This window comes from Tachyglossus aculeatus, chromosome 2, assembly GCF_015852505.1.
Source record: "Tachyglossus aculeatus isolate mTacAcu1 chromosome 2, mTacAcu1.pri, whole genome shotgun sequence".
Taxonomy (NCBI): domain Eukaryota; kingdom Metazoa; phylum Chordata; class Mammalia; order Monotremata; family Tachyglossidae; genus Tachyglossus; species Tachyglossus aculeatus.
Window position 1 is genome coordinate 13,669,116 of NC_052067.1, and position 12,726 is coordinate 13,681,841.

A 12,726-nucleotide genomic window follows, 5' to 3' on the forward strand; every position below is an offset into this window, starting at 1 on the left:
GTTCAAATCCCGGCTACGCCACTTGTCAGCTGTGTGACTTTGGGCAAGTCACTTAACTTCTCTGTGCCTCAGTTACCTCATCTGTAAAAGGGGGATTAAGACTGTGAGCCCCACGTGGGACAACCTGATCACCCTGTATCTCCCCCCCCCCCCACTGCTTAGAACTGTGCTTTGCACAGAGTAAGCGCTTAACAAATACCATCATCATCAAGAGGGGCCAGAAACCCTGGTCCATGGCCGCTCCCACTCACTCCCCTACCCCTTGTTTGCTGAAACTCTTCCAAGGTCCCTGGAAGGAGGGGATGACTGGGTGATGCCTCAATCACCAGCAACCTAGGTACAACAGCCCTATCAGCTAGGTCGTTGTGGGCTGGAAATGTGTCTGTTTACTGTTCTATTGTATTCTCCCAAGTGCTTAATACAGTGCTCTGCACACAGTAAGGGTTCAATGAATACAACTGACTGACAGACTAGGTGAAGACTGCTCTTTCCCAGTCAAGTTACCCATTATGGGGATGATGAGCAGACCTTTATATTGGTATTTTAGAATACTTAGGCAGTGGTCCACTTTAAACATATTTGGTGCAAACAATGGAAAGCATTTGTTCGCCAAGGCTGCAGTGAACATCAGAAAATAGGAAAATGAGCAATATCTCTAAAAAGAGAAACCACATTCCCTTTCTATGACAGTTTTTTTGCGATTAGCTAAATATCATGAATGGTATTAAAGAATCAATAGATGGTTTTTACTGAGCACTTACTGAATGTACAGCACTGTTCTAAACGCTTGGAAAAGTGCAATACAATACAGTAAGGAAGTCCAAAATTAGATAAAGAAACACAGAAGTTAAAATAAACATTACTTGAACTCGGAAGTGATCTCACTGAAGCTCCTTTAAGTCTAGTGCCCTAAAGTGAATATCATTCACCTTGGGAGAATGTTTTGTGGTAGCTCCATTTACAGAAAATAGAGTGTATGGGTCTGTATATGTAAGTACATGTACAGTTCACTACATCAATCTTCTAATAATAATTGTGGTATTAGTTAACTGCTTACGCTATGCCAAGCACTGTCACTGTGGGCTGGGAACGTGTCTACCAACTCTGTTATACTGTACTCTCCCAAAAGCTTAGAACAGTGCTTTGCACACAAGAAGTGCTCAATGAAAACCACTGACTGATAGATATAAGATATAATCAAGTAGGACAGTCCCTGTCCCCTGTCCTGGGACTTAGAGTCTAAGCCTTCTATTACTGGAAGATTCCAGGATACTTCATCTAAAGTTAGGGATTCTGAGAGTTTTGGTATCAGAGCATATTTATGAAGAAATGTAAAAAGAGTTGTGGGGTTACAAATTCCTTAGTCCTTCATCTTTCTTTCAACCCATCAAAAATGGCCATTCCCTTAGCATTGCTTTTCTTAGATGTTTGCATTAAGAAGTGGGAGCCTGTAGTTTAATTTTCAAGTACAGCACAGTAATATTTAGAGTAGATTATTTTATTCACGTTATTTTAATGTACAGGGAAAAAATGTAACATTTTAAGAGCTTGCTGTTCTTGACATATTCATTACAGGGCAGCCAACTACCCAACTCAGAAGGTTGTTTTCCCCTAATTTAGAGACTATAGTCTGCTCTCGTTTAAATGATGCACGTGAACACTTCCATCAAAAAAAAATCACATCTCAATTTGTGTAGTCAATTAAGAGGTCTCAAAAAATGAATCCTCTTATAGTAATTTGTTGAATGATATGTTGGATGTAAATTGTGAATTACCACCAAAATCTAAGCATTGTACATCGTGTTTTCAGATACATGATAATCCCTAACCTTTTCCTTAAAAAAAGTTGTCCTGTTGACCAGTCTGTACCTGACTTCAAAACAGTGAAAATACAGTAGCACCTTACTGCACTGTTTTCTGAGACCCTCTACAGATTTCAAGAGTGAAATTCAACTAAACGTGCAGGCATATTAGACATAGGGAAATCGATCTCAGGAATTGCATACTGTTTTTAATAAATCTAATTTCCAGTGCTATAGGCCCCTTCAGAAAGTACCTTTAAACCTCCCCCCAAAAGCAGACAACCACTCGACCCACACCCAATAGTGCCTGCTGACACTTTAATAAAGACATAAATGGTTCCTTCTTACCCTGATCTGATTACATCTGCCCTTCTTGTAATATATTTTTACTGGCTTTTTATTCCTGATGATTATATCCCCATATAAAAGCTGTTAAAATACGGGTAAGTTAACCACACAAAACACACCATCCTTCCAATTATCCAAAATACCAATTTTCTGATTATTTTGTAAAACATTAAATGTAATAAATAACGCCTATTAACCTGCCTGGATCGTTCTTAACGTTGGGGGAAAACTGGCATGGGTTTGTTCTTAAAGAGAGGAGTGGGCACCCTTACACTCATTACTCAGAGCCCCGACGTACGGTGGTTCCACCGCCCCCTCATTTCCAAAACTCTCCATGTTTGGACAAGAAAAGATACCTTGAAAATGTCAAAAGGAACGGTAGCAAATCAGGACGGAGAGCCCAGCAGAAAGAAAAGCACTTCTCCCACAAATCAATCAATCAATCGTATTTATTGAGCGCTTACTGTGTGCAGAGCACTGTACTAAGCGCTTGGGAAGTAAAAGTTGGCAACATATAGAGACAGTCCCTACCCAACAGTGGGCTCACAGTCTAAAAGATGCTCACAAAGCATCACTCAACTCTATACTAGGCGCTGGGGCTATTTCCTGGGTGTTTGCGTCTGGGTTTTCTTTTTAAGGGAGGGGGATTTTTTTGAAAAAGCACTTTCACTCGAATCTCGCTCCTGGGTGTTTGCTTCTGGGTTTTCTTTTAAGCGAGGGGGATTTTTTTTTAAAAAAGCACTTTCACTCGAATCTTGCTCCTTGGGGTCTTCCAGTTGTAACCCACTTTGGGCCCCAATTTTTCTTCCTCAACCGCGGAGGGGGGGGTTCCAGGACAGGCCCGATGACACCCACTGTGCAGCCTGCTCGGCCCAACGTGGCATCTTCTAAGCTCCCCCGGCCCCAACGAACCGCCTAGATTCGTTCAATCGTACTTACTGAGCGCGTACTGTGTGCAGGGCACTGTACTAAGCGCTTGGGAAGTCCAAGTTGGCAACATAGAGAGACGGTCCCTACCCAACAGCGGGCTCACAGTCTACAAAGGGGAGACAGACAACAAAACTAAACATATTCACAAATCGGCAGGGCCCCTCCTAGTCGGGGGGCTGCCCCTCTTGCTCCCACCCATCCCCCCGAAATGAACTCTGCTTCTCCCCGCACAAACGAGGCCTATTTCGGGCGGGAGAAAAGGGGGTTTGCGTTTCTCCTGGGAGGGGCTTGGCGCCAATTTCGCTGCCTTTCGGCTCCCCTGCAAAGTTGTAACCCCTCAGCCAAGGGGGAGGCAAGGGAGCTTGTGTGTGCTCACGTTGCAACAGGTAATAATAACAAGGACGGCGTTGGTTAAGCGCTAATCAATCAATCAATCAATCAATCGTATTTATTGCGCGCTTACTGTGTGCAGAGCACTGCACTACGCGCTTGGGAAGTATAAGTTGGCAACATATCATCATCATCAATCGTATTTATTGAGCGCTTACTATGTGCATAGCACTGTACTAAGCGCTTGGGAAGTAAAAGTTGGCAACATACAGAGACCGTCCCTACCCAACAGTGGGCTCACAGTCTAAAAGGGGGAGACTGAGAACAAAATCAAACATACTAACAAAATAAAACAGGATAGACATTTACAAGTAAAATAAATAGAGTAATAAATCTGTACAAACATATATACATATATGCAGGTGCTGTGGGGAAGGGAAGGAGGTAAGATGGGGGGATGGAGAAGGGGACGAGGGGGAGAGGAAGGAAGGGGCTCAGTCTGGGAAGGCCTGCGCTTACTCTGTGCCAAACACTGTTCTAAGCACTGGGGGGGATACAAAGTGATCAGATTGTCCCACGTGGAGCTCACAGTCTTCATCCCCATTTTAATAATAATAATAATAATAGCATTTGTTAAGCGCTTACACTGTTCTAAGTGCTGGATGAAGTCACTGAGGCTCAAAGAATAATAATAATAATGGCATTTATTAAGCACTTGCTATGTGCAAAGCACTGTTCTAAGCGCTGGGGAGGGGACACAAAGTGATCAGATTGTCCCACGTGGAGCTCAAAGTCTTCACCCCCATTTTACAGATGAAGTCACTGAGGGTCAGAGAATAATAATAGTGGCATTTATTAAGCGCTTCCTATGTGCAAAGCACTGTTCTAAGCGCTGCGGGGGATACAAGGTGATCAGGTTGTCCCACGTGGAGCTCACAGTCTTCATCCCCATTTTACAGATGAGGTCACTGAGGCTCAGAGAATAATAATAATGGCATTTATTAAGCACTTGCTATGTGCAAAGCACTGTTCTAAGTGCTGGGGGGGGATACAAGGGGATCAGGTTGTCCCGCGTGGAGCTCACAGCCTTCATCCCCATTTTACAGATGAGGTCACTGAGGCTCAGAGAATAATACTAAAGGTATTCATTCATTCAATCGTATTTATTGAGCGCTTACTGTGTGCAGAGCACTGTACTAAGCACTTGGGAAGTACAAGACGGCAACATATAGAGACGGTCCCTACCCAACAGTGGGCTCACTTAAGCGCTTGCTATATGCAAAGCACTGTTCTAAGCGCTGGGAGGTTACACGGTGATCAGGCTGTCCCACAGGGGGCTCACAGTCTTCATCCCCATTTTACAGATGAGGCTCAGAAAAGTGACTTGCCCAGGGTCACCCAGCAGACATGTGGCAGGATAGGGATTAGAACCCATGACCTCTGGTTCCCAAGCCCGGGCTCTTCACTCATTCATTCATTCAATCGTAGTTATTGAGCGCTTCCTGTGTGCAGAGCACTGTACGAAGCTGAGAAGCTGCATGGCTCAATGGAAAGAGCCCGGGCTTTGGAGTCAGAGGTCATGGGTTCAAATCCCGGCTCCACTAACTGTCTGCTGTGTGACTTTGGGCAAGTCACTTCACTTCTCTGTGCCTCAGTTACTTCATCTGGAAAATGGGGATTAAAACTGTGAGCCCCCCGTGGGACAACCTGATCACCTTGTAAGCTCCCCAGCACTTAGAACAGTGCTTTGCACATAATAAGTACTTAATAAATGCCATTATTACTATTATTATTATTAAGCGCTTGGGAAGTCCAAGTTGGCAACATATAGAGACAGTCCCTACCGAACAGCCGGCTCACAGTCTAGAAGGGGGAGACAGACAACAAAACAAAACATATTAACAAAATAAAATAAATATGTACAGATAAAATACATATTTTCATATGCTCTTTCCACTTAGCCATGCTATCGTTCATTCATTCAACCGTATTTATTGATGATTTCTAGACTGTGAGCCCACTGTTGGGTAGGGACCATATCTATATGTTGCAAACTTGGACTGCCCAAGCGCTTAGTACAGTGCTCTGCACACAGTGGCGCTCAATGGTAGGGACCGTCTCTAGATGTTGCCAACTTGGACTTCCCAAGCGCTCTGCACACAGTAAGCACTCAATAAATACGATTGATTGAATTTATTGACCGTCTCTATATGTTGCCAACTTGGACTTTCCAAGCGCTTAGTACAGTGCTCTGCACACAGTAAGCGCTCAATAAATACAATTGAGTGAATTTATTGAGCATTTACTGTGTGCAGAGCATTGTATTAAGAGCTTGCGAAGTCCAAGTTGGCAACATCTAGAGACGGTCCCTACCCAACAGCAGGCTCACAGTCTGAAAGTGAAAGAGCCCGGGCTTTGGAGTCAGAGGTCCCGGGTTCGAATCCCGGGTCCGCCACATGTCTGCTGTGTGACCTTGGGCAAGTCACTTCACTTCTCTGAGCCTCAGTTCCCTCATCTGTAAAACGGGGTTTAAGACTGTGAGCCCCACGTGGGACAACCTGATCACCTTGTACCCTCCCCAGCGCTTAGAACGATCAATCATCAATCGTATTTATTGAGTGCTTACTGTGTGCAGAGCACTGTACTAAGCACTTGGGAAGTGCAAGTCGGCAACGTATAGAGATGGTCCCTACCCAACAGTGGGCTCACAGTCTAGACGGGGGAGACAGAGAACAAAACAAAACATATTAACGAAATAAAATAAATAGAATAGATATGTACAAGTAAAATTAATAGATAGAGCAATAAATACGTAAACATATATACATATATACAAGTGCTGTGGGGAAGGGAAGGAGGTAAGGCGGGGGGATGGAGAGGGGGAGGAAGGAGGGGGCTCAGTCTGGGAATCAATCAATCATATTTATTGAGCGCTTACTGTGTGCAGAGCACTGTACTAAGCGCTTGGGAACTCCAAGTTGGCAACATATAGAGACGGTCCCGATGCAACAGTGGGCTTACAGTCTAGAAGAGTGGGCTCACAGTCTAGAATGCCTCCTGGAGGAGGTGAGCTCTCAGTAGGGCCTTGAACAGTGCTTTGCACATAGTAAGCGCTTAACAAGTCAATCAATCGTATTTACTGAGCGCTTACTGTGTGCAGAGCACTATACTAAGCGCTTGGGAAGTACAAGTTGGCAACATATAGAGACAGTCTCTACCCAACAGTGGGCTCACGGTCTAGAAGAGTGGGCTCACAGTCTAGAAGGCCTCCTGGAGGAGGTGAGCTCTCAGTAGAGCCTGAACAGTGCTTTGCACGTAGTAAGCGCTTAACAAATCAATCAATCGTATTTATTGTGTGCAGAGCACTGTGCTACGCGCTTGGGAAGTACAAGTTGGCAACATATAGAGACAGTCCCTACCCAACAGTGGGCTCACGGTCTAGAAGAGTGGGCTCACAGTCTAGAAGGCCTCCTGGAGGAGGTGAGCTCTCAGTAGAGCCTGAACAGTGCTTTGCACGTAGTAAGCGCTTAACAAATCAATCAATCGTATTTATTGTGTGCAGAGCACTGTGCTACGCGCTTGGGAAGTACAAGTTGGCAACATATAGAGACAGTCCCTACCCAACAGTGGGCTCACGGTCTAGAAAAGTGGGCTCACAGTCTAGAAGGCCTCCTGGAGGAGGTGAGGTCTCAGTAGAGCCTTGAACAGTGCTTTGCACATAGTAAGCGCTTAACCAATCAATCAATCGTATTTATTGTGTGCTTACTGTGTGCAGAGCACTGTGCTAAGCGCTTGGGAAGTACAAGTTGGCAACATAGAGAGACAGTCCCTACCCAACAGTGGGCTCACAGTCTGGAAGAGTGGGCTCACAGTCTAGAAGGCCTCCTGGAGGAGGTGAGCTCTCAGTAGGTCCTTGAACAGTGCTTTGCACATAGTACGCGCTTAACAAGTCAATCGTATTTACTGAGCGCTTACTGTGTGCAGAGCACTGTACTAAGCGCTTGGGAAGTACAAGTTGGCAACATAGAGAGACAGTCCCTACCCAACAGTGGGCTCCCAGTCTAGAAGGCCTCCTGGAGGAGGTGAGCTCTCATCATCACCATCAATCGTATTTATTGAGCGCTTACTGTGTGCAGAGCACTGTACTAAGCGCCTGGGAAGTACAAGTTGGCAACATAGAGAGACAGTCCCTACCCAACAGTGGGCTCCCAGTCTAGAAGGCCTCCTGGAGGAGGTGAGCTCTCATCATCACCATCAATCGTATTTATTGAGTGCTTACTGTGTGCAGAGCACTGTACTACGCGCTTGGGAAGTACAAGTTGGCAACACAGAGAGACAGTCCCTACCCAACAGCGGGCTCACAATCTAGAAAGGGGAGAAATGCCATTATTGTTATTTCTAGACTGAGACAGTTCCTACCCAACAATCAATCAATCGTATTTATTGAGCGCTTACTGTGTGCAGAGCACTGTACTAAGCGCTTGGGAAGTCCAAGCTGGCAACATCTAGAGACAGTCCCTACCCAACAGTGGGCTCACAGTCTAGAAGGGGGAGATAGAGAACAAAACCAAGCACGCTAACAAAATAAAATAAAAAACAGCGGACTCACAGTCTAGAAATAATAATAATAATTGCATTTCTCCCCCTTCTAGACTGTGAGCCCACCGCTGGGTAGGGACCGCCTCTAGATGTTGCCAACTTGGGCTTCCCAAGCGCTTAGTCCAGTGCTCTGCACACAGTACGACTGATTGATGATGATGATGATGATTAGAAGGGGGAGCCAGAGAACAAAACACGTGAACCAAATGAAATAAATAGGTAGAAATAAAGGCTCACCTTGCAACGCGTGGCCAGCTGCGTCCTCGCTGGTCCGGGCGGGGGCTCGTGGTCCGGGGCAGTCCGGAGGGCCGCGCTGGGCGCCGACATCGGGGGAGAGCGCGGAGCCCCGGGATGCTGTTCCTCCCGCGGCCGGCGGTGGCGCTGCTGCTGCCTCCCCCGCCGGGCGGACCGCTCCACCCGCCGCCCGGCCGCGGGGGGGGACCGAAGCGCTCTGAGGGCAGGCCCGGCTCCGGCCGGGGCTCCGGTACACCGGACGCCCGGGTCCCCGACGTCATCACCGGCAATCCCGAAAGGGGGTCGGGGTGGGGTGGGTGCGGTGGAGCCTCCAGACCGGGCGGCGCGGCTCCGCCGCGCCGCCCCCCCCCCCGAACGGCCCGGCGGGAGTGGAACAGTCCACCCGGGCTCCGCGCGGGAGAAGCCAAACCACGCCGGGTGGGCGCGCCCCACAATCAATCAATCAATCGTATTTACTGAGCGCTCACTGTGTGCAGAGCACTGTGCTAAGCGCTTGGGAGGTCCAAGTTGCAAACATAGAGACAGTTCCTACCCAACAGTGGCTCACAGTCTAAAAGGGGGAGGCAGAGCACAAAACCAAACGTACTAACAAAATAAAATAGGATAGATATGTACAAGTAAAATAAATATATAGAGTAGTAAATATGTACAAACATATATACATATATGCAGGTGGTGTGGGGTAGGGAAGGAGGTAAGGGGGGGGATGGAGAGGTGGACGAGGGGGAGAGGGAAAGTCCAAGTTGGCAGCATATAGAGACAGTCCCTACCCAATAGTGGGCTCACAGTCTAAAAGGGGGAGACAGAGCACAAAACCGAACATACTAACAAAATAAAATAAATAGAATAGATATGTACGACTAAAATAAATAAATAAATAGAGTAATAAATATGTACAAACATATATACATATATGCAGGTGCTGGCCCACTGACCGAGCACTCACTGCGGGCAGGGCGCTCTGCCAGACCACAGTAATAATAATAATAATGATGATATTCGTTAAGCGCTTACTATGTGCAAAGCCCTGTTCTAAGCGCTGGGGGGATACAAGGTGATCAGGTTGTCCCACGTGGGGCTCACAGTCTTAATCCCCATTTTACAGATGAGGGAACTGAGGCCCAGAGAAGTGAAGTGACTTGCCCAAAGTCACACAGCTGACAATTGGCAGAGCAGGGATTTGAATCCATGACCTCTGACTCCAAAGCCCGGGCTCTTTCCACTGAGCCACGCTGCTTCTCGAACAATAATAATCATATTTGTAATAATAATAATAATGACATTTAGTTGGGTAGGGACTGTCTCTGTATGTTGCCAACTTGGACTTCCCAAGCGCTTAGTACAGTGCTCTGCACACAGCAAGCGCTCAGTAGATACAATTGAATGAATGAAGTGCCTTGCCCAAAGTCACCCAGCTGACAAGGGGCGGAGCGGAATTAGAACTCATTACCTCTGACTCCCAAACCCGGGCTCTTGCCCCTGAACCACGCTGCTTTTCATAACAACAATAAATATACACATTCCCTGCCCACATTGAGCTGGAAGTCTAGAGCAGTACAATAATAATAATAACGTTGGTATTTGTTAAGCGTCTACTATGTGCCAAGCATTGTTCTAAGCACTGGGGGATACAAGGTAATCAAGGTTGTCCCACATGGGGCTCACAGTCTTCATCCCCATTTTCCAGATGAGGGAACTGAGGCACAGAGAAGTGAAGTGTCTCTGTATGTTGCCAACTTGTACTTCCCAAGCGCTTAGTACAGTACTCTGCACACAGTAAGCGCTCAATAAATATGATTGAATGAATGAAGTGCCTTGCCCAAAGTCACCCAGCTGACACGGGGCGGAGCGGGATTAGAACTCATTACCTCTGACTCCCAAACCCGGGCTCTTGCCACTGAGCCATGCTGCTTTTCATAACAACAATAAAGAGACGCATTCCCTGCCCACAACGAGCTGGAAGTCTAGAGCAGTACAATAATAATAGTAATGTTGGTATTAAGCACTTACTATGTGCCAAGCACTGTTCTTAGCACTGGGGGGATACAAGGTAATCAAGGTTGTCCCACATGGGGCTCACACTCTTCATCCCCATTTTCCAGATGAGGGAACTGAGGCACAGAGAAGTGAAGTGATTTGCCCAAAGTCACACAGCCGACAAGGGACAGAGCCGAGATTAGAACCCATGACCTCTGACTCCCAAGCCCGGGCTCTTTCCACTGAGCCACGCTGCTTCTTGTCACAACAATAAAGAGATGCATTCCTGCCCACAACGTGTTGGAAGTCTAGAGCAGCGTGCCTTAGCGTTGCTCCGGGCCTCAGTTACCTCATCTAGAAAATGGGGATTAAGACTGTGAGCCCCATGTGGGACAACCCGATTACCTTGTATCCCCCCAGTGCTTAGAACAGTGCTTGGCACATAGTAAGTGCTTAACAAATGCCATCATTATTATTATCATTATTATTACTAAGCACTTGGGAGAGTACAGTACAACAATAAAGAGACGCATTCCCTGCCCACAACAAGCTGACAGTCTAGAGCTGCATGGCTCAGTGGAAAGAGCCTGGGCTTGGGAGTCAGAGGTCTTAGGATCCAATCCCGGCTCTGCCACTTGTCAGCTGTGTGACTTTGGGCAAGTCACTTCACTTCTCTGTGCCTCAGTTACCTCATCTGTAAAATGGGGAGTACGACTGTGAGCCCCATGTGGGACAGCCTGATAAACTTGTATCTACCCCTGCGCTTAGAACAGTGTTTGGCACATAGGAAGCACTTAACAAATACTATTGAGCCCATTGTTGGGTAGGGACCGTCTCTATATGTTGCCGAATTGTACTTCCCAAGCATTTAGTACAGTTCACTGCACAAAGTAAGTGCTCAATAAATAAGATTTAATGAATGATTGAATTATTATTAATATTATTGTTAGAGCTTTCGCCCCGGCTGCGGGCGCTTGCCTTATGGAGGCCTTCCCTGACTAGCCCTCCCCTCCTCTTCTCCCACTCCAATAACAATAATAATAATAATAATAATAATAATAATAATAATGAGATGATAATAGTATTTGTTATGTGGCAGGCACTGTACTAAGCACTGGGGTAGATGTAGATACAAGGTAATCGGGTTGGACACAGTCCCCGTCCCAAATGGGACTCACATTCTTAATCCCCATTTTACAGATGAGGCACAGAGAAGTGGAGTGATTTGCCCAAGGTCACACAGCAGGCAAGTGATGGAGCAGGGTTTAGAACCCAGGTCCTTCTGACTCCCAGGCTCATGCTGTGTCCACTAGGCCACATTGTGTCACCCTTTACTCATCAATCAATCAATCAATCATATTTATTGAGCGCTTACTGTGTGCAGAGCACTGTACTAAGCGCTTGGGAAGTACAAGTTGGCAACATATAGAGACAGTCCCTACCCAACGGTGGGCTCACAGTCTAGAAGGGGGAGACAGAGAACAAAACCAAACATATTAACAAAATAAAATGAAATATAATAAAAATAAAATAAAATTCCACAACTATGAACGTCTGTAATTTATTTATTTATATTAACATCCATCTCCCCGTCTAGACTGTATGCTCATTGTGGGCAGGGAATATGTCTGTTTATTGTTGTATTCTACCAAGAACTTAGTACAATGCTCTGCACACAGTAAGCACTCAGTAAATAGGACCAAATGAATAGCAGCTCTGAGAACCCTGAGCCCACCAATTTCCATCTCCCTCCTGAGGATGGAGAAGCAGCCTAGTCTATTGGATAGAGCACAGGACTGGGACTGAACAGTGCTTTGCATATAGTAAGCGCTTAATAAATGCCATTGTTATTATTATTATCAATCCCAGTTCCACCACTTGCCTCCTGGGACCACCCTGGCCAAGTCACTTGACTCTGTGCCTCAGTTTCCTCATCTGTAAAATCGGGTTCAAATCATTCATTCATTCAATTGTATTTATTGAGTGCTTACTGTGGGGGGGGGGGGGCACTATACTAAGCACTTGGGAGAGTATATTACAACAATGAACAGACCCATTCCCTGCCCACAGTGAGCTTACAGAGACAGACATTAACGTAAATAAATAAATTACAGATATGTACATAAGTGTGGTGGGACTGGGAGGGGGGAATGAATAAAGGGAGCCAGTCAGGGCCACGCAGAATGGAGTGGGAGAAGAGGAAAGGAGGGCCCTTAGAGGAGATATGCCTTCAATAATTAATTAATAATTTCACTAATGACATTTGTTGAGTGCTGTTTGTGGGCAGCACACTGTACTAAAAGCTTGGGAGAGAACATAGCCACGATCCCTGCCCTCAAGGAATTAGAAATTCTTCGACCCCCTCAGACTGTGAGCCCTGTTTGGGACAGGGATTGTGTCCAATCCAACTACCCTGTATTTTTCCTAGTGTTTAGCAAATAGTGAGTGTAGACAGGGCAATTATCAACTGGGGATCTCCCCACCC

General features: G+C 46.2%; 1 protein-coding gene across 2 annotated transcripts in view; it reads right to left on the bottom strand.

The window, feature by feature from the left end:
• CDCA7L (cell division cycle associated 7 like) overlaps positions 1–8,311 on the bottom strand; it is a 35,075-nt gene extending 26,764 nt beyond the window's left edge. For both annotated transcript variants that reach the window (XM_038770694.1, XM_038770686.1), the window contains exon 1: positions 8,247–8,311. The gene's annotated coding sequence lies outside the window, so the exon portion shown is untranslated. The remainder of the gene's footprint in view (positions 1–8,246) is intronic.
• Positions 8,312–12,726: the final 4,415 nt, after the last annotated feature.